Here is a 21,406-nt window from a genome sequence, read left to right as displayed (position 1 = left end):
ACAATATAATCAATGTAAAGGAGAAGTTTTATGATCATACAAGTGAATGTGGGGCCAACCCAACCTACATCTTCCAAAAAACCTTATATTTTATACATGTATATGCCAAAAATGGTAAGGGATATGGGACAAACATACTTGAATCTAATATTGCATATAATTTGTCTGAACAACCCTGAGTGGCCATAAAATTTACAATAAGATTTTCATATAGCCTTGCCATAGAATATTTGAACTCGATAGGAACCATTGTCTCTTTTAGCCTCTTCCATGATTGCTTTCTAGGAATAGTGCTAAAAGATTTTCTAAAGTCAACAAAACCACAAAAGAGATCAATTTTGTTATTGAAGCATTCCCCTACAATTATCCTAAGAGTAATGACATGGTCCATGGTTGAATGATATCTCTTACACCAAACTTGGCCTTTAGGTCTTTTACCATGGTTTTCAAGCCAAAGGCTAATCTTCTTTTCCAAAAATAAGCCCATATACTTTGGCTAAAATATGGATAAACATAATGGTCTTGTAATTAGAGGGAATTCTATTATCCTCACTCTTAAATATAGAAGCAATAAGGCTCTATATCCAAGTGATACAGAAGCATTGGTTCACTACTAAATTAAAGTGGCCATGTATGTGCAAGATGAGGATATATTCTCCCATTTTAAAAATTTCAACTCGGTATCCTTCAATGTTCTTAGATTTCTCACTAGCAAGTTTCTTGACCCCAAACTCGATATCCTCCAAACAAATGATATCATTCTCTATAAGGCATTCAAAATCATGAACATGGTGTTAGGGGTTTCATAGAATTTTTTAAGGTAAATATTCTAGTTCTTCAAAGGAATCAAAAGATTTTCTTTACACTTAGGAATGAAAAATTTCCTCTAAAACTTTTTAGGATCAAATTCAAAGAGGTGTAGTAGCTTATCTTTCTTTTTACTTGTAAAATATATTTTTCTTTCTTTTAATACCCAATTTCTAGGTATTTATGTTATCAAGCTTTAAGGTTTCGTTAGTAGCATCTCTAATAGTTTTTCTATCAATTTTTCAATCATTATCATACCAAAGATTGGTAGTTCTACTATTCTTTTTATATGACACCTTGCTAGAGAACTTTTTAATGGTCGTTGTGAAATTATCACAGAGGTTTTCAATGTAATAAGTTAAGAGGTGTAGATCCCTATTTAAATACTTTAAGAAGCTAAAAATTTGTTCTCTTGTCCAAAAGTAGGTGCCTTTGACTCTCTCAATTGTCATGTATGTGCTTGTTTTTCATGGAAAAGTTTAGAGTTAAGGTTAAAGGTCTATTATGAGAGTCAATATCATGCTCGAGTCAAGATCATGGTCATTTAATAGGTCAAGATTTACAATCTAGCTCGAAATATGGTTATCTAATATTACATAATCTACAACACTAAGTTCAAGTGTATGAATACAAATCAATCATGGTCATTTAATAGGTCAAGATTTACAATTTGACTAGAAATATGGTTATCTAATATTACATAATCTACAACACTAAGTTGAAGTGTATGAATATAAATCATTTAATTGTAGTTTGGCCACTTAATTACACCGTTACAAACTATAAAACCCTCAAAACTATAATGTTTAACTAACTCGATTTCAAATAAAATTTCAGATAAATCTATTAACTATATAAATTTATATATAATTTAAAATATCAAAACACAAGTATTACAATCATAATGACAAAAATTACTCTGATTTATATATATAAACTTAAACCTTCATTACTAAAAATATATCTTTATATTCACATGTGCATCTTTATATTCCAATAAAAATTGAATAAATGTTTTCAAGAAAAGTTTGGTTCACTTGAATACGCGAGCTCTTGTTTTTACCCATTTATATGTGTGCTTGTGCTGGGCTAAAATAGCTTTTGTGTTAGGGTATATTAAAATAGTAAGAAATTAATTAAAAATAAATAAATATATTTATATAAAATTAATTATATTTATTTATTTAATTGTAAAAATATACTATTAAAAATGATTATAATATTAAAAATATAAAAAATAATAATATAAATTTTACAAAATTTGGATCAAAATTAAAAATATAACATAATAATTCCACACTCACAAATAAGATCAAAAGTTATAAGTTTACCATCATAAATCTTGTCTAATGAGCAGTGGCTAACAAATAACGTGATGATGGAGCGTTATGGTAAATAATTGTGAAAAGTAATATTAATTGTGATGATGGAGCGTTATGGTATACAACAAACTTCGATCTTTTGACTTTTAAGCCTCCAACATTTCCCAATTTTTTCAAAACATAATTGAATATTGCAAACTTTTAGGGTTCGTTCGCTTTCATCGCTTTCTCATGTATTGGTTAAAGTTAGCATCCAGATAAAATCACAAGGTGTGAGGGCTGTGTGTACAAGTTGAAAATAAGTGAGTAAAATATATTAAAATGAGTTTATCTATATTAAGATTATAGGTATTATTTTTTATTTAGCTATTTTACGACTATATAATAAGTTAACATAAAACTTCAAAAATATTAAAATGAGTTTATATTTATTAAATTTGTATGTGTTATTTTTAATGGCTATATTATTTTTAATTTAGCTGTTTTACAAATATACAATAAGTTAACATAAAATTTCAAAAATATTAAAATGAGTTTATGCCTATTAAATTTATATGTATTATTTTTAATTTACGTTGTAATTTTTTGTTGGAGAATTCTATTTCAAATGGAAGATAGGGTTTCTATACTAGTTGTTTAGTGTTCTCTTATTGTTCAGCTTTGTGAATGGAAGAGGGAGTGGAGCTGGAGCTTTTTGAAGTTACAAAGTTTATATAAAAATGGATAAATTAACAATAACTAAAAAAATTTACTTTTTCAGTAATCAATTATATAATTATAAAAGAGATATGAAATATTTATTTTAAAATAAAACTTAATTAAAATTTAATATCATTATTAGAAAAATGTTTAAGATATTATTTTGATTTTTCTAAAAAAAGAAATCTAGATGTCTTATATAGTCTTCTTTATGCTCTTCTTATATTACTTTTACAAAATAAGACATGCTCACTCACCCAAAATTTTTAATTGTGTATTCACTAATATATATATGATCATCCCTCCACATGTCTCTTCCATAAATAATTTTAATTTCTAAAAATGTATATTATTATTTCCTCTCTCAACAATTGTTCCAATTTTCAATGTATTTTATTATCTTTTCTAACTTTCTTTATTTTTTCATGTGTTATTTCATTAAAAAAAAAGTAAGATATTATATCAAATTTATACTAATACATATTGTTAATGCCTTACTTCCATTTCAAATTCCACATAGAAAAAAAACTATTTTTACCTCAAATGCTTACTCTTATGAAATACATGTAATTATCCTTGTACAAATATAAATAGATGGTTCAATCCATCTTTGATACATGCATAACAGCTCATACACCATGTACTTTCCACATTTTTCATAATGGAAATGACGATTGTTTCCTTATAAAAAATTATAGTTAATTATTATGTTAATTATATTATTATTATTATTATTATTATATTTTATTGTAATAGTCTTTATTATTATTGTTATTATAATTTTTATTTTTATTGTTATATTTATCAATAATAATAATAATTACTATTAATTATTATTAAACAATAATTATTAATTATAATAAGAATATTTTATTGTAATTATTATTATTATTGTCATATTTATCATTGATAAATATAAATGAAGTTTTAGGCTATATCAACTATATTACTATATATAATAATTAAATAAAAATATTAATGAATTTATGAGGCTTTCTTTTGAATCAATTGACCTCACGTTCTCGTATTCGTCTTCTTGTATCTTCTATGTTTAAGCGTGACATCTGTAGACCATATAACGATGAAATATATCCATTTGAGTTCTAGATATCTCTACGCCCCACTGAATCAGTCTGTTCCCACGCTTGGTTTCATCTTTGGAGCCCCACCGAGTCAGTCGTCGAATTCTACGCTGGCGAACCCACGTAGAGCTATAAATATAGAGGGAAGCATATCGAAGATGTCGTTGGAAAACCCACATGCAGCTGCAAATTGTAGGTCTTGGCTTTATTTTAAGACTGGAATCAGTGGGTAAGACACCTCAGTGAACGATTTGAGACTGTGGTCTCTCCCCGAACTCCAATGGTAGGTAGCGAAAATGAAATAATTTGTACTATGAAATATTCCTCTCTTAAATCAGCTGAGTGCCATGGAGAAAGAAGCTTGATCCTCAAGCCAATGATTCGGCGTGCCAGAGTCAAATATCGTCCTGACTTTGAAAAGAGTTGCACCGCTTTACATCGTTCTCTTTTAGTTTCATCTGTCACTACTCCAGGGTGTTGTTGGTTTAAATTATGATAGCCAGCTGGTCAACCGATAACTTTCACCGCTCTGATTGATTCATTTTCCGCTTGATAACACGCTTGGTGTTATCAACTCGTAGATCCAACCATTAGGAATTGGAACGAGGAGACACACAGCTGATGATAGGATGTCTATCCAGAATCTTATGGTAAACGATCATTATTTCTATACTTTTCAATATTTTCATCAGATCATCGTTCCTCTCCTTTTCAATATTTTAATCAGTCAGGCCATGGCGAATCTGAAATGGAAATCCTTATAAATTTGTCGCCTCGTTAGATAGCCCAGAATGATGACCTCAGTGCCGTAGTAACAAAATGCACTAACCCAAATGTTTGGGTGAAGCCGTACCCGTATCCAGGATTCATTCCAAGAGGCGGATGCAGATTATTTAATTCCATCCCCAATATAATTTACAAGACTCGACCTATGGCGATAAAAATGAAAGAACTTACTGCATGCATCTAGAAAATGGTGGTAAATCAATCCAACCAATGCCGCAATTTCTTTCCAGTGAATGCAGAGGCGATGTTGAACATGCACAAGAGTTGGAGTATATGCCTCTCAAGAGGAATAGCTGCAGCGGTGCTGAGGTGAATGCGGGGTCTCTCAGAACGAAAGATTCATATTCTTTCGGAAATACAATGACGTAATGGGATGAATCAATTTCTCTCCAAAATGCGTTCTATGCTGCCAGATCAAATCACCAACGTACAATATTACCTGTGTTATTTTTTTCCTCTACAATTGAGCTTACTCTCATCATGGTTTCCTCCTTGAAAACAATAAAATCTCCAAACTCCATGAAAATTGGCTGGAGCTACAGCAGATTTCAGAAGATATAAATCATTAAGAGTAGACTGTGTTCGCTCATTGAGAGTAGATCAACTTACTGCCGTTGGTCAATGGTATTCTTGTGATTTTCAGAGCGGAAAAATCAACGTTGTATCTGAGACTATATATCACATTCACCATCTCTGGCAAAGTCTCTGCAGTCGCGGCAGGAAAAGTGCAGGTGATGCAGGAACGGGCATTAGTCCTCATGAAGTTGGTTTGTCCTCGGTTTATACCATCTCCTTGTCCACTGGCGGCTCTTCGGACTCTTCAATATTGGCAGAGATATCATTGAAAAGCCATTGAAGCAAAGACCTCTTCCTCACGGTAAAGTGTGGGAACAATGGAATCTTGTTGCCTTTAATCATACTGCTTATAGAGAGACAGAATCTGCAAGTGAATGATGATTTCTTCTCTACAAACGACACGGTGGTTTTCCACTCTCTCCACCTGAAGGTGCGTATTTATAGGATATCGTTACGAAAATATTTTGTTTGAAGTTTGAAAATAATAGTTGTAATGTCAATGAATGTTTAATAGGACCTCCACATTGTTGATGCTCCTCGCGGATAAGCTTTGACAAACACGTCATCCAATATTATCAAATCGGAGCATCGAATCAGTTTAGAAAAGGGTGATTAAAACTTTATATGCGCCATTACACCCACATTGTAATCAAGATATTGCTCAATAAAATAATATTGCAGGTATGTTTTATTTGATTAATTGCTTGTTTGATTTTATTTTCCTGAACTTCTCGCAAATTAAGAAAAAAACACTTGTTTACCATTACTTTACTAACATTTGTAATGATCCCATACTACCGTGGAATTTAGAAATAAATGTTTTTCCGGGTTCTGTATTGAAAACCTGGAATAGGTTGGTCTAACAATATTCCGCTAATGTATAAAGTTGTTAATATTGAACATCTATTGCTCAAAATGTGGAACGGGTTTACCTTGTCAATGTGCATCATTATCTTCTGAAAGTTTCAGTCTCAATTTTCCGTTATGTCCTGCTTTATAATTTGGAACAGTGAACATTTTATATCATGGTATTACACTCAACGAATCTCTTTGATTCAATATTTCTCTTCTTAATGTCTTCTCAATTATCCGTGAGTGCAATTCCACTATGTTTATGACAGAAAAGCATCGGACCCCACAAAATTAAAGCAGTAGAAGATCCGAAACCTCTAAAAGAAACTTACACTCAAAGTGTTTTTGCCACTATTCTTCAATGAGCTTGAGAGTATCCTTGTTCACAAGGACTCTATAGAAGAGCAGGTTGAGCAGCTTCAAATCAAATTGGTGTATAGGACTTTATAATGTTCTTGTGTTTGTGGGACAAAATATATGTTTTAACCTAGTGATTTACTTTGTTTTAACGAAATGATTACTAAAATCTTCAGTGATTTACTATTTGTTTTAATGCAACGGTTTATGAAAATCTATATAAATGTAAAGAACTCTCTTTTAAATTTGTACATGTACATATAATTTTTGAAGAAGAAACATTTACATTTTTTTAACTATAATTTTTAGTAAAGTGTCTAGCTTGTAATGATTTACATATTTTCGACCTTTTAACCAGATAGGGTAGTTAGGTAGTTAGCTTCATGCATTCAAGTTTTTTAATTATGATATTTGGATACTTTATTGCTCAAAAGGATTAACATGTGATACATGCTCTCTGAAAATTATGATAACTGTTTCAGTGAATCGATTTTTATTAGTATCACGAGAAGCATGAAATAATATGAGATGAAAGAGAGTTGCTGTGTTCATCAAATTTCATTAAAAATAAATAAATAAATTTTTAGTTACTTTATCGTCCAAATATTATTCATATGGATTCATATTTAAACAATAACCAAAGCATATTTAAAAATATTATTGCTATAAAACTTAAATAATTATTATGAATTATGTTAATTAGCTAATTATTATAATAATAAACTTTTTGGTAAAGGTTCAGTAAAAAATTTTAGAAGAATAATATTTAAACGATTTTTGTTTAAATATACTTTATATTTATTATAATATAAACCTTAAATTCTATGACGAAAGTTAGAAGGTGAAAAAAATGAGAAAATAAATAGGGTACAGTATTTTACATAAAATAAAATAATTTATAACACTACCAAACAATAGATTTATTTTAAATTAAAATGTATAAATATTAAAACAAACATAAATATAATATTTTATAGTTTTCAACTGGGGTGTGTGTAATAGTTAGTTTTAGTTAAAGCTGGGATCTAATTCATGACTTTTAACCTTCAAACGTTGACCTTACTACTTTAGAAAATGGAAAACATATGGCATACATGTCTAGAAATGCATTTCCTGTACAAATTTTCTAAATTAACAAACCTATGGCCTCTCTTTGCACCTTTTGGAGAAATGGCTAGTTTATAGCATCGAATTTATTTATGTACTAATTTTGACTACATTTCTTAGTGAACATTAGGAGTAGTGCACTTGATAATTAATTGTATTTTAGAATTGTATTTTTCTTAATTTTACCTTTTTCTGCCTATTTTTGTAAGTAGTATGCAAAGACTATCATTCTCTATTTTTCAAATATACAACAACCCATTGGCAACCAATTTTATGCACTTATTGTGGTAGTAGGTTGCTCCTTCATATGAGATTTGATGTCTAGGAGGTGCTCGCTTTGTTCTCCCTATAAGTTCTAGATCACCATTTGATATTGGGTGATATTAGGTGATTCACCCATGAGGTGTAAACCAATTGGTTTACATGGGGTTTAGTCCCACCCACATCATAGGTTGAAACCTTATGTTGAGGGGTTGAGGATGGAAGCCACTTTTGCAAAATTAAATTCCCAAAGGTTGTCCAAGCTTGTCAAAGCCTCACATGATCACGGTGATAAGCATCCCATTGTGGGTGGATAGGTCCTATTCAAATGGGTGGATTGATATTCTTCCATCCAATACATGGGCTAGCTCCAACCTAGGCTAAACCTAGCTACAAAAAAAATGGTGGTTGGCTTAATCATATGGATTCGAGTGTAATAGTAGTTGGAGCAATTTGATAATGGTTGTTAGGAAAATCTAGGATACTTGGAATTTATGAGCACCTGGTGGTCACGACACCAACCCATTGGGTGGATTATGTTGCATATTTAAGCCACAATAAAAGTTGATCAAAGTTATTGTATGGAAACATGCTCATTATCATTGGTTGTACTTTTATTGATTGGTAATTTAAATTTGTCATGAAGACTAAACTTGTTGGTTTGATTAGAGTTTACATCACACGATCTTCTAGTTCAAATTTTATGGTACCAATTGAGGATGGAAGCCATTTTTGGGGGAATTAAATTATCCCAAGGGCATCCAAGTTCAATGGAGCTTCACACCATCCTAGTTGCACGAATAGGATCTCTCTAACCCAATATGGAAGTGATGTTGTAATGTTATGTTATGTAAAAATTTTGACATAGTTAAATTACATAAATAATAATAATAATAATAGACTAACATATTTGGACTCAATCAAATTAGATAAAAATAATAATAAAATGATAATAATAATTACAATTATTAACAATTAAATCAAGCTAGATCTATTTGAAATCTAGATCTATCAAGCTCCCAAATGAATCAAATCTTATCCTATCATGTTAACTAAGTACTTAAATCCAAGAGACTAACTGACCCCAACCCACTTTCAGCAATTGTTATTAATGTTTTTATAATACAATGATGTGTTAGCTCTTATGACATGTTTAGGTAATGTATATCTAGTTATCATGTATTTTGGTGAAGAAAATATTTGCAGTTTATTTCTAAAGACAACAACATCATTTGATCACTAACATATCGTTATATAATATAAATATTAATTTTTCTCTACTCTTCTTTATGCCATATTTAGTCTGAAATAAATGAGTGTCATTCTTCACCTAAGCCAATCTACAATAAATCATTCTATGATGTAGAGTTTCTTTAATTCTCCTCTACTCTGGGTTAAACCAATTTTTAATTTAAAATCAACTATTCATTCTTTTAAATACGTAATTCTCTTAGATTAAGTATTATTTCATGTTATATGTTTCACTTTCATAATGTTCTTTCTTCTCTACTTCGATACAATTCCCAGTGAAGTATAGAGTAAGGTAATATATGTAATGTCCTAGCTATCAGGTTCATCTGGTTATAATCCCAGTTGAATGTCGATATGGTATTAATTTATTGTGTCTTAAAATTTATAAGGTTTGTGGTGTATATGTGATAAGCTTCTTGGTCCCGTTGGTTAATTCTCTATTTATTATCATTGATGTAATATATTACCACATACCATTCTTCTAGATGACTCTATGTAAATTCGGCTTTAATCTACTATGATGTGGTGGATACAACCCGACCCTAGATCACTAGGAATTGGATTTGATGGTCCAAAACAATTGGGTTTAGTTATGGGTGTAGCTTCCCCTTACCCTCCCTGCACTTGCACCTCATTCTTACTTTTAATCACTTAGCACATCTGCACTCCAGCTTTTCGAACCTAGGTCACTGGTTTGTCGATTCCATGTTAATACAACATTCATTTCAATCTCTATTAGTTTATGTTATTAAACGGTCGAGTTTCTTTGCTAAATTTCCATGACCTGCAAATGAAGAGATGCGGGCTTCCACAACATTAATGTTTTCCTTGGCTTTTCCAGGGATGTGGAAAGAACCTTTTCTCATTCTTTAGTGTTCGAGGTCTCTATTGCCACTTATAGGGTTTTCAAGTTCTAAATCTTCACTAGAGAAGAGATTAAGGTAATGTTTTATTTGAGTCCCTTTACCATCACTACTATAGAAAAAATTTCTTTTACTTATGCTTACAAGGGTACTATCCCTAGTGGGCTTACCCATCTATAGGTTGGAGCCTCAAAAATGCCAATCATTCAGGTATTAATAACAATTCCAACTTTTCTTTTCATTAGTTTGACCTTGCATCCCTTCTTGGTCCACTTCCTATTATTTATCCTCTTGTTAGGGCTCCTTGGTAGGTTCATTTGTTGTGGAGTTTCCTCCATCATTTTCTTTGGGTTTGTCATTCAATTGTTTAATCGACCTGGGAGTTTTTCCCTTTTGGGTTCTGACCATAACATACCTTTGTTTAACTGGTTACAAGAATTGATCTTTCATCTTGAAGACCACCGCGACCTGGATTGTTCATTTATTGTGTGTTTAATTTAAGTCGGCCATTTGACCTAGACCTTCCTTAAAGATTAATGTGACAGTTTGGCCATTCGATCCTTGAAATACTTTTTCCTAGTCAGTGTTTGAATTTTCAACAATTGTAATTATAGGTTTTTAGCAATTACTGATTTATGAAGACAATTTCCTCCTTGTTAATCTTGTGCTTTGTCTTGTCTATGTGGTTCTAGTGTGTGTGTATGTATATATATATAACACATTTTTAAATGTAAAAATAAATTTAGCTGTCAAAAAATTACTGAAATACTATATATTTCCAAATTAATTAATTTAAACTAATGAAATTTTAAAAATCTAAAATAGATTTTAAGCAAAATTGAATTGAAAAAAAATGGCAAAAAATACATTTCATTTAATAATTAAATTGATCTTTTAAATATAACTTAAAGATTATATTGAAGATGTAAGAATCCCAATCGGGATGCGGGCCGACAACTGGGACAACAAGGGTGCAGTAATGAAGGGTACCTAGGCACTCAATACCATCATCCCCGACATGCACAAGGTAGAGGGTGCAGTTACCCTGGGAGTGATTGCATGCTCGGGAGGTCGGCAAGGTGGCGAGAATGGAGACAAGGTAGGGTATGATAGATGGCTAGGAAATTCGATGTGTAGTCTTAGTGTGGTAGCTTGTGGAGAAGGGTGGTATCACAGGGCTGGAGGAGAACGTTAGAGAGTGAAGAATGAGGGTCGTCGACAAACACCTGCAGACTTCGGTTATGTTATTCAGTTCCACCTTGAAACTGAAATTATGGTCTTGTTGGTGTTTAGCCGGGATGCAAGGTGTTCTTTCTAGGGCATAGGAAATTATTGGTGGAAATGGGCCATGCAACTGCTCGCCATGGCCTGGTTGTACGTCTATACCTTCTGTCAAATGGGTGAAACCCATGACTGCTGGGGGGTCAATTTCTTGTTGTTAGGATGAGAAGCTTCACGCTTTGTAAAAACGGATAGGGTGAAGCTTGACTGTCGCAAGGTAACGTAGGAGGGGAAATTTATCTTAGATGGGGCCAGGGGAAATCAACTAGTAGGAGGCTTGGGATGCAATCATACCCATGACTCGCAATGTGAGAATTGGGCAACTTGGAATGCATGTCGGGGTGATGGCAAAGGCCAAAAGCTTTTGGTGGAGACCTAGTTGGGGGGAATCGAGAGGGAAAAGCACTAAGTTTGAGGCAAAGGGGGAAAGGTACCTAAACTATAACAGACATATAAGAAGATGCAAGGGGGTTTGTGAGCTCGACAAGGGCATGGGTTGGTAGACCAGCATACAAATGAGAGAATGGGAGAGGGGGAAAAGGGCACCTCAAGGGGCTGCGGTCATGACCTTTCCCATTAGGTGTTGCAGGCTCTGACCATCCAAGCATGACTGTGGGGAGAATTGGCGGAAAGGGGAAGCAAGGAAAGAAGTACCCCGTTGCAAGCAATAATGAATGGGTGAGGTGGTGCATATTTTCAATTCTCTGTTTCAATCTAACTTACTGCGGATGTCATCAGTGCTCAGGACAACAGATTATGGCTCATTCTGCATGAGGCCATGGGCATGGTAGGAGAGGCCCGACACCCTAGAAAGATAAGGGGCTGAGCATGTCGGAGCCACTCAAGGGAAGAAAATCCACAGAAGATCTCATAACAGAGGCAGTGGAGGCTTGTCGAGAGTGGACAGATGTTGGCATCTGGAAAGTGCTAGAAGAATGGGAAGAGGAAGTGAAAGAAGGAAGTGAGACAAAGGAAGAGATGGAAAACTGGAGGACCATACTCCCAGATTCGGGAAACACCCATGGAAGGATTACTCAGTTCAAGCAAACTCTGTACTTGTATTGGCTAATGAAGAGTTTACTAGGCAAGGAAATGGAGCAGATCTCAGTGGGAATGGTAGCAACACTACAGGGAATGTTGAACTACAAGAACGATACGAAGAAGATCTTCTTTCAACTGCATAAATAGGACATTAGGCTAGACAGAATTGACAACTATATCCCATACATCCTAGAGTTGTACGACATGCCAGGAGCATCTGCCAAGGACCCGGCACCTGTTTCTCTATCTCAAAGGAATAGAAGGAATAGATTCCTACCCATGCATAATTTTGTCTTATGTGAATAGCTTTTAATTTCCATGTTGCAATTATTAGTTTATATAGTTATGTAGTGTTTGGTCATGAAACAAAGGCATATCTATCCTTGATGGAAATACTAAGACAATATTATTTTTGGATGGCTTACAATGTAGACCGATGGCCAACAGACTTGGTTTCCGTTTGGGTCAAGTTGAGTCTACTCGGTTTATCAGTGTGGTGTAAACTTGTTTATGTTTAATAGAAAATGGAATGGTCCTACAAAGTTTAACAAAAAAAGGATTAGATTCAAGATATAAATTTAAATAAATAAAACTCAAATATTTAAGAAAGGATAAAAAAGTTATTTTATTTTCTAAAGCTAAAATTATGAATTCAAAAGGAAGAAAACGATATTATTTAAATATAAAAATATAGTAATGGGTATTATTATATTAAAAATACATTAAATGGATAAAGGTGATATATATATATATATATATATATATATATATATATATATATATATATATATAGATATATCTATATATACATATACATATACATATACATATAAGGAGCTTTGAAGACCTCGGGGAGAATTTGTTTGGGTTGGAGCTAGGCAAGCTCTGTAGTGCTCAGGGTCTCATAATTTGCAACAGTCTAACGAAGTGGCCAAATTCTATCCAAATGACCTACATCCATGGGCTTATTAGCAGTGTGGTAGACTATGTTATTTCTGATCTCCCTTTATACAACGAAATAATAAAGTTTTACATTTTAAACGACCACGAGCCTAAATCTGATGATAGGCCTTTACTTATAACTATCAATTTTGTCATGCATAGAGATCCCATAGAAAATAATCCTTATAGCCAAAAGAACTTAATGTTTGATAGAAGTAAAAACGATCTCTTTCTAAATGAATTAAAAACTAATTTGCTTCCTCTATCTAGTATACACAACATAGAAGACCTCTATCATAATTTTACTACAACCCTCTCATATTCTATTAACAAGTTCTCAATTGAAGTTTCAAATAGTAAAAGAAGTAGCAAAACTAACCCATGGTATGACAAAGATTGTAAAAGTGCGAGGAGAGCAATTAAGGAAGTTGTTGATGAATCTCTTAAAATGGGAAAGATAAAAATATACAAAGCCCTAACTAAAAGGAAAAAGAGGCAATACATTCCTCAAAGACAAGAGAATCTCTTACACCTCTCTAAGGTAGCTCCTAAGAAATTTTGGAGGCAGATTCTGACTAGGAAAACTAAAGATAATAATAAAATTTCTCTACACAATTGGAATTCTTATCTTAAAAAGCTTTATGAATCTCCCAATGTCATGGATAACTTTGAAACCCTACTCACAACAAAAGAAGTTTTCTCTTTAGAAGACAGTGAGTTTGGGGTTAATCGCCTGGCTAATGGGAAAGCCAAGGAAATTGAAGGTTACGAGGTGGAAATCATAAAGAATGGAGGTCCTGTCCTCATCCCCCACATCCACAAGATTTTCAATCAAGCAGTCAAGCAAGGGTTCCCTAAACCATCGACTGAGAGTCTCATTATCCCTATTTTTAAAAGAGGGGATACAAATAACCCCTCTAATTATCGGGCAATTATGATCAGCCCTCTCTTAGCCAAGTTATATGGTATTATTTTGGAAATGAAGTTGAGCATATGGCTTGAAAGTGAAGGTAAGCGGGCTAAAGGCGAAGCGGGTTTCAGAAGGCATCACTCAACAACAGACCACCTCATTACACTTAGGACCATTGTCAAGGAATGTCGTAATGATAAATCCAATCTCTTTTGTTGCTTTGTGTACTTTAGAAAGTCTTTTGATACAGTTCCTAGAAACAACCTTTGGAATAGATTAGAAGAGCTAAAGGTTCCTTTTGAGTTGAGAGCTGCCATTATAAGGTTATACGAGAATATAATTGCCAAGCTAAAGAGTAGTGAGGGGTGGTCGAAAGATGTTAAGTGTAATATTAGAGTTAAGGAAGGTTGCCCCCTCTCCCTTACCCTATTTGGCATTGACATCGACAAGCTCGAAGGTTATTTAGAGGAATCAAGATGTGTTGGCACGATCTTAGCTGGGATAGTCGTCATCCTTCTTATCTATGCTGTCGATATTGTTCTTCTTGCAAGGTGCCCATCTAACCTTGATAAGCAACTTAGGCTTCTTAAGGATTTCTGCTCTACCATGGGTGTGACTGTTAACACTGACAAAACAAAAGTTATGATTATCAAATCCAAGAAGGACACTTATTATAATTTTAAGTATGACAATAATAACTTGGAGGAAGTGTATTCTTACAAGTACCTAGGAATTGATATTAATCACATTCTCAATTGGAACCATAACATCAAGAAAAGGATTAATGGCGGGTGGAAAGCTTAATTTGGTCTTGAAAATAATTGTAAAACGGCAAACCTTGTAATGTGGGATAAAAAGAATTCCTCTTTGAAGATTTAGTAACTCCTGTTATCCTATATGGATGTGAGGTTTGGGGTTGCAGCATCTCTAGAGAATCCTGGAGAAAGATTGAGCAAATCCATAAGCATTTTATAATGTATAACCTGAAAATTAAAAGAAATACACCCTATCTGATTCTCCTTATAGAAGTAGGTCTTACCCCTATTGAGAGCCTAGCTATGATTAGGCTTTTGTGGTACAAGCACAAACTCAATAACATAGGAGATCATAGACTTCCTAAGCTAGCTTTAAATTCCAGCTAAAACCACCACCTAAGGCTCAAACTGGGGTGGTATAAAGACATGAGGGCATGGATAAACTTTTGGGAGATCAATGAGAATGATGCATTGTAAAACATTAATAACATTAAAAATATTGTTACTTCTATGTTCAAAGAAAAAATGTGGTGTGAGAAATATTTAGTGGCTAAAAGAAAATTAAGTTATTATAAGAAGGTCATCAACCCTACGCTTGAAGATCAAAAGTATCTCTCTATTTTAACTAGCTCAAGAAGAAAATTAATATAGCAAATATTAGAACAAACTCTCATGAGCTCCATAGTGAAACAGGTCGTTGGGCAATTCCTAAAACACCATGGATGGAAAGGATCTGCCATCTCTGTGAGAATAGGAACATCAAGGATGAAAACCACTTCCTCTTAGAGTGCCCCACATACAACCACATTAGATCTCAGTTTCATAATCTTTATCACAATACTAACCTTCCTAGCCTTTTACGATGTCAAAAGTATAGTGAGCTCGGGAGGCTTCTCTCCAAGATTTTTGAGCATAGGAATAAAATCTTAAATGAAACTAAATAATTTGTTTTTTTTAGGTCTGATAGACCAAAGTTTGGTCTCAGTGGACGTTAACCACCACCACCACCACCACCATCATCATCATATATATAAAATATGTTGGAAAAAAATCCATTTTATTTACTAATTTAATTAAGCATTTAAGTATTACTTAAATATTAGATTGAATATCTAAATTTAAATAAATAAAACTCAAATAATTTATAAAAGCATAAAATAAAAATTATTGTCCAAAGCTAAAATTATAAATTAAGACAAGAAAGAGCTGATAGTATTTTAATATAATGATGTAGGACCATTCATTGGGACAATCTTGAGCTTCGTGATGTGCCTCCCTCCCTCTATATCATGGGGCTAGCCAAGCACGCATTGACGCTGATGCACCAATTGCGGTTAGGTCAAGTGAAGTTATGATTCACTAGCTACTTAAATGTATAGAAGGCCAGCTACTTCACATGCATGTTCACTCCACTAAATAGAGAGCACTCAGGGCGTATAAGGAAAATAAGGCTCAACCCTTTATAGTTTTAAATATATATATATAGTAAATTTTGATTATCCAATCATAATCATACTCTCTTTTTGGTTAAATGATATTGCGATTATGAGAAGATACAGTCAGTTTGAATATAGAGATATGGTCATGGGTATTATTATATCAAAAAAAACCTTCAATGGAGAATATTTCCCAGAATATATTAATAATATAATTTGATTTTTTTTTAAATAGATTATGGTGGAAACTTTAATTATTAAATCGTAATCATGCTACCTATCACCAAAGTTACATCAAAGTAAATTTAATTATAATCATTATATAGAAAGTCCTTTTATTGAAAAAATAAAAAATCAAAATACCAAGATTTAAAATAATTTCTTAAACTTTTTGATATAAACATGAATCACTTAGATTTATAAACATGAACCTTTTAAATTTGACAAATTGAAAAGGTAATAAATAGCAGATCAATATCCATATGCTCGATAACTTAGGATAAAAGATAATGTGAAGTAACTACTCATAACTATTAGCTAAAGTTGCAAACCATGCATAGCTAAACTGTGAGAAGGGGGACATTCGAGAAGACACAGTTTTGAAAAGTTATGAAAGTGTTTGTGGGCACTCAAATGCAAGGAGACAAAGTTTTGAAAAGAAATGACAATGTTTGAGGGCATTCAAATTCAGTTGTGATAATGGTTGGCAAGACACTAGAATTAGTAAGTGTCACATCTCCATATATATTATAATAATAAAAAAAATACCTTGTACCATAGCTCTTTTACCTACTTACCATATAGTCATTTAAATGATTACTATCTATCAAGGTTTATTGTAATTTCCATAAGTCAAATAAGAACTTTCGAGCATGGTTATGATGGTACTTACTATAATATTTATGTTGATACCATATACAATCATATTTCAAATGATATTTTAGTATTGATATGCATATGATTCGTGTAATGTTTACAATTCAAATCACACTTGGGCCTTAGTGTTGTACATAGTTCTCAGTACCTAGTTTAAAGCTTATTAATGTTCTGCTCTGCCACAGAGTTGTGGTGGGAGCAGGCTTAATCCATTATGCTGAATGCCCTCCAGCTGTCCTCCTTGCCTCATTCTCTTCGCTTCATCGACGGTGCACAAGCTTCGGTGCCGATCCTATGGTTGTTATACTTTTTGGAAAACTTCAATGTGCAATATGTTGGTAGTGTGGTTCATTAATAAGGCCATGATGACAGAGCTTGTTTTAAACCTGGCTTACACTTCCACTTTGCACATTTTGCGCCATCTTCTCAAGGCTCCTTAGGAAGAAGTTAGGAAAATTAATCAATTTTCTTGCTTCGAATTACAACAATAACGGAAGGTGATATACAAACGCCGAGGCATAGCATCCTTCCCCAGTTACAAACTTCTGCAATATAAATAGTACATCTTGCCACTTCCTGACCATGGTAGTTTGTGGAAGTCCCTTTCTCTAATTGACCTTAATTTTCTTGTCAACCATGAACTGGTGCCAATGCTTCTTCACGAGCCACTCCTTTTTAAACCAGCACTCCCTTGTAAGTGGCAAGCCTGTGGCTTGTGCAATGAACTCCTCTGTAATTTGAATTTCAAGGACCCAACCCTGATTCGGCCTTTTCTGAACGTCCTTGTGAACTCTAATACCATCGCCATGTCGAGCCTGTCAAACTTCTGTAGGAATGGCAAGAACCTAGATTCTTGCAAAAGTGAAAGATTGTTTCTGTACTGAGCGGTTTGTTCAATTTCCTACAAAGACAATGGTTCACTCCTCATAGGTGCCATTTCAAGCCACACTCCGCTTCACTCTATTCACATCCTTGAAGGAATTTTTGAGTGACTCCAACGTTTGCCGAGAGTTTTATGTTGAAGGTTCATCACCCTCTGTCTTTGCAGACCCACTCACCCAACTATGATAGAACAACCCTTCCATATCAGGGGTTGATTCTTGTCAGCCCGCTATGGGTGAATTGTAATGATTGGATGTAATGACAGTATAGGCGGCGATGACGCAATGATTAAAATGATTGGATTACGGGTAAGCTAATAATGGTTAGGCAGTGTGGAATTATTTCAAGGAGGGTGTGCACGTTATCAGATAGTAGTACCATCCCATAGCCAACGTCATAATTCAATCAGACATACTTCATCACTTATTAAAAATATTAGATTTCAAAACTTACACATCTTGCACTTGAAATATTTGTTCTTAGATTAGTAAATAATGAAACAAAGCATTAATTAAAACATGGAATGTGATAACATATTAACACATGAGTAAAGGCCCATAAATATCTCTAAAAAACCACTCGAAGACTATGTAAATCACTTTCACAGTCAACTATGTTTCTGCGCCAAAACTGCTTGCACCAAAGACTTTTACCAAATAGAGAATTTGATAGGACATACTTCTATAGCTAAACTTAAAAAAAAATTGCCTCATTATACAAGAAAAATTTATTCGTCATCCTTTGGTGTTTCTCGAACATGCCTTCTAGATTGACTGCATCAAACTCTGCAATCAATTCATGAGGAAACAAAGAAGTGGGAAAAGGGTAAAAATTTTAGAATGGGAAGGTATATTACAACAGCGATTTCAAAAGCAATATCACCAAGAGGGATAAACGAAACAAGATGTGAAAAAAAATTCAAGGGAAAAAAAGAGATCTTATGAAATTGGGTAAGTGTAGTTTCTCGGAAAAAAGAGGATGATAATTCATTGGGGAAGCTAGAAAAGAAACTAGTGGGAAATTTCAAAATGGAAAATAGAAGAAAGACAACATTTTTATCTTGAAATCCATAGTGCGTTATATAATGGTCTTCAATGCATTCCCGTCACTTCCCTAATGAATCACATGCAAGGTTGCTTGTGTGTGCTCGATATATAATATATTAGAATGTGATCAATACCCGTTTTATCACATTCATTAGTGGATTCTTCATCATATTATTGATAATGATGCAAATAACATGCCATCGAAACCTTCTGTCGCTCACTTATATACTCAGGTATCGCTTAAATCATATGTGCACAAAATGAAATGTACACGGCGCTGCGAGAAAGTGAAGAAATAGACAAAGCTTACCGGTGGAGACCGTACCGAATTCGAATTGGGCGAATTATTTACCATATTAAACTGAATCGACAAATTTGCGATTTTTTTTTCGAGTACGACCAAACTTGATAACTATATTTCAATACACAACGAAAGGTCTGATTAGAAATTTGAATGCATTCTTTGCATTACAACATAATTTACAATGGATAATTTCAGTAAATCCTTTGGTGCAGAGAAAAATAAATATTAAGACATTATAACGGAGTGGCTTATAATTGAATTAGTGAAGCATATTCTTAATAGGCAATAGTTGTTTGGTGTGTTCATGCTGTAAAACCAAAACGACGTAAGGTTTTGAGGGGCAACGTGCAAACTGGATAGGAAGATGAGCTCAGTGGACAACGTATCAAAAGGAAACTAAATCACTCACAGTAATCACCAACGGCCAACAACCAAAAAAATAATTTCATTTGTTAAAACGACCAAGAATGCAATGTCTGCATGGCAAGAATAAGGTGATAGGTTTAAGGGGTATAACATTTATGTATTATTAACGTAGTTCAAGTTAAATTTTATTTAACTTTAAAAAATATAAATTGATTGGGAATATAAAATTTTATAATTTGAGTTGCAGTGATAATTAATATAATTTTTCTTTTTTATATATTTATTATTTTTAATTAAGAATTAATAAAATTATAAATCTATTTGATTCTTTGTTATATATATAATGAATTATAAAACAGTTATTTTTTATTTTAATTAAAAACTATTCTTTTTATATAATCACTAAAATTTTATCATATATATTCTAATTGTTATATTTCTTTAAGATAAATAAACTTTATAATCACAATAAAATTCATACCAAATTAGTTTAGGGGATCTGTAAACCAATTTTGTATTTATTTTAAAGTTTATAGATATTGAGTTTATAATATTAACTCTTTAGGTTTAATATTATTCTTTTGGGGCTAAACCAATCTTTTACTTATTTTAATGTTTATATACATTGGGTTTATAATATTAATTACTTTGGTTTAATATTATTCCCTTGGTGTTAAAATACCTTGGGTTTTTAGTATTAATCCATTAGGTTTATTGTTCCTTGTACTTATCTTAATGTTTATATACCTTGGGTTGATAATATTAATCCATTGAGCTTAATATCATCCTCTTGGTTTTATAATACCTGGGATTTTAGAATTAATCGATTAGGTTTATTGTTCATTTGGGCTTATCATGTCAATCTCATTTTTAGTATTAACCCATTATGTTTATTGTTCCTTGCACTTATCTTAAGGTTTATATACCTTGGGTTTATAATATTAATCCTTTTTTAATATTATTCCCTTGGTTTTATAATACCTTGGGTTATTAGTATTAATCCATTAGGTTTATTGTTCATTTGGGCTTATAATATCAATCCCTTGGGTTTATTAATTTGAGGGCTCATATTCCTAGGGTATAATATTATTTATAAGGTTTTGTAATTTTAATCCTAGAGTTTAATATAAATACCTTGAGTTTATAATCATGGTCAACCATGGTCTAATGTCAAATTGCAACAAAGATTGTCTCAATATGCAAATCAATCATCAACCACTATAGCTTATGGTCAACCATGGTCGAACATCACATTTATACAAATATTGTCTCAATATAAAAATAAACCATGGAAAGTCATGGTCAACCATGGTTAGTCATGGTAAATCATAGTCAACATTGGTTCAATGTTGTGTTGTTCCAAAGATTGTCTCAATATGCAAATCAATCATGGTCAACTATGTTTATTTTAGCGTTTATAATAGGGTTTCCGTAAATCAACCATGGAATGTCATGTTCAACCATGGTTAGTCATGGTAAATCATTGTCAACCATGGTTCAATGTCATGTTGTGCCAAATATTGTTTCAATATGCAAATCAATCATGGTCAACTATGTTTATTTTAGCGTTTATAATAGGGTTTATGTACCTTGCTTTAAAATAT

Source organism: Pinus tabuliformis, chromosome 5_2 (assembly GCF_031772625.1).
Source record: "Pinus tabuliformis cultivar Carrire ecotype Pingquan chromosome 5_2, CPIR1, whole genome shotgun sequence".
Lineage (NCBI taxonomy): Eukaryota > Viridiplantae > Streptophyta > Pinopsida > Pinales > Pinaceae > Pinus > Pinus tabuliformis.
The sequence above is the reverse complement of the archived record's forward strand: the minus strand, read 5'-3'. Positions refer to the sequence as shown.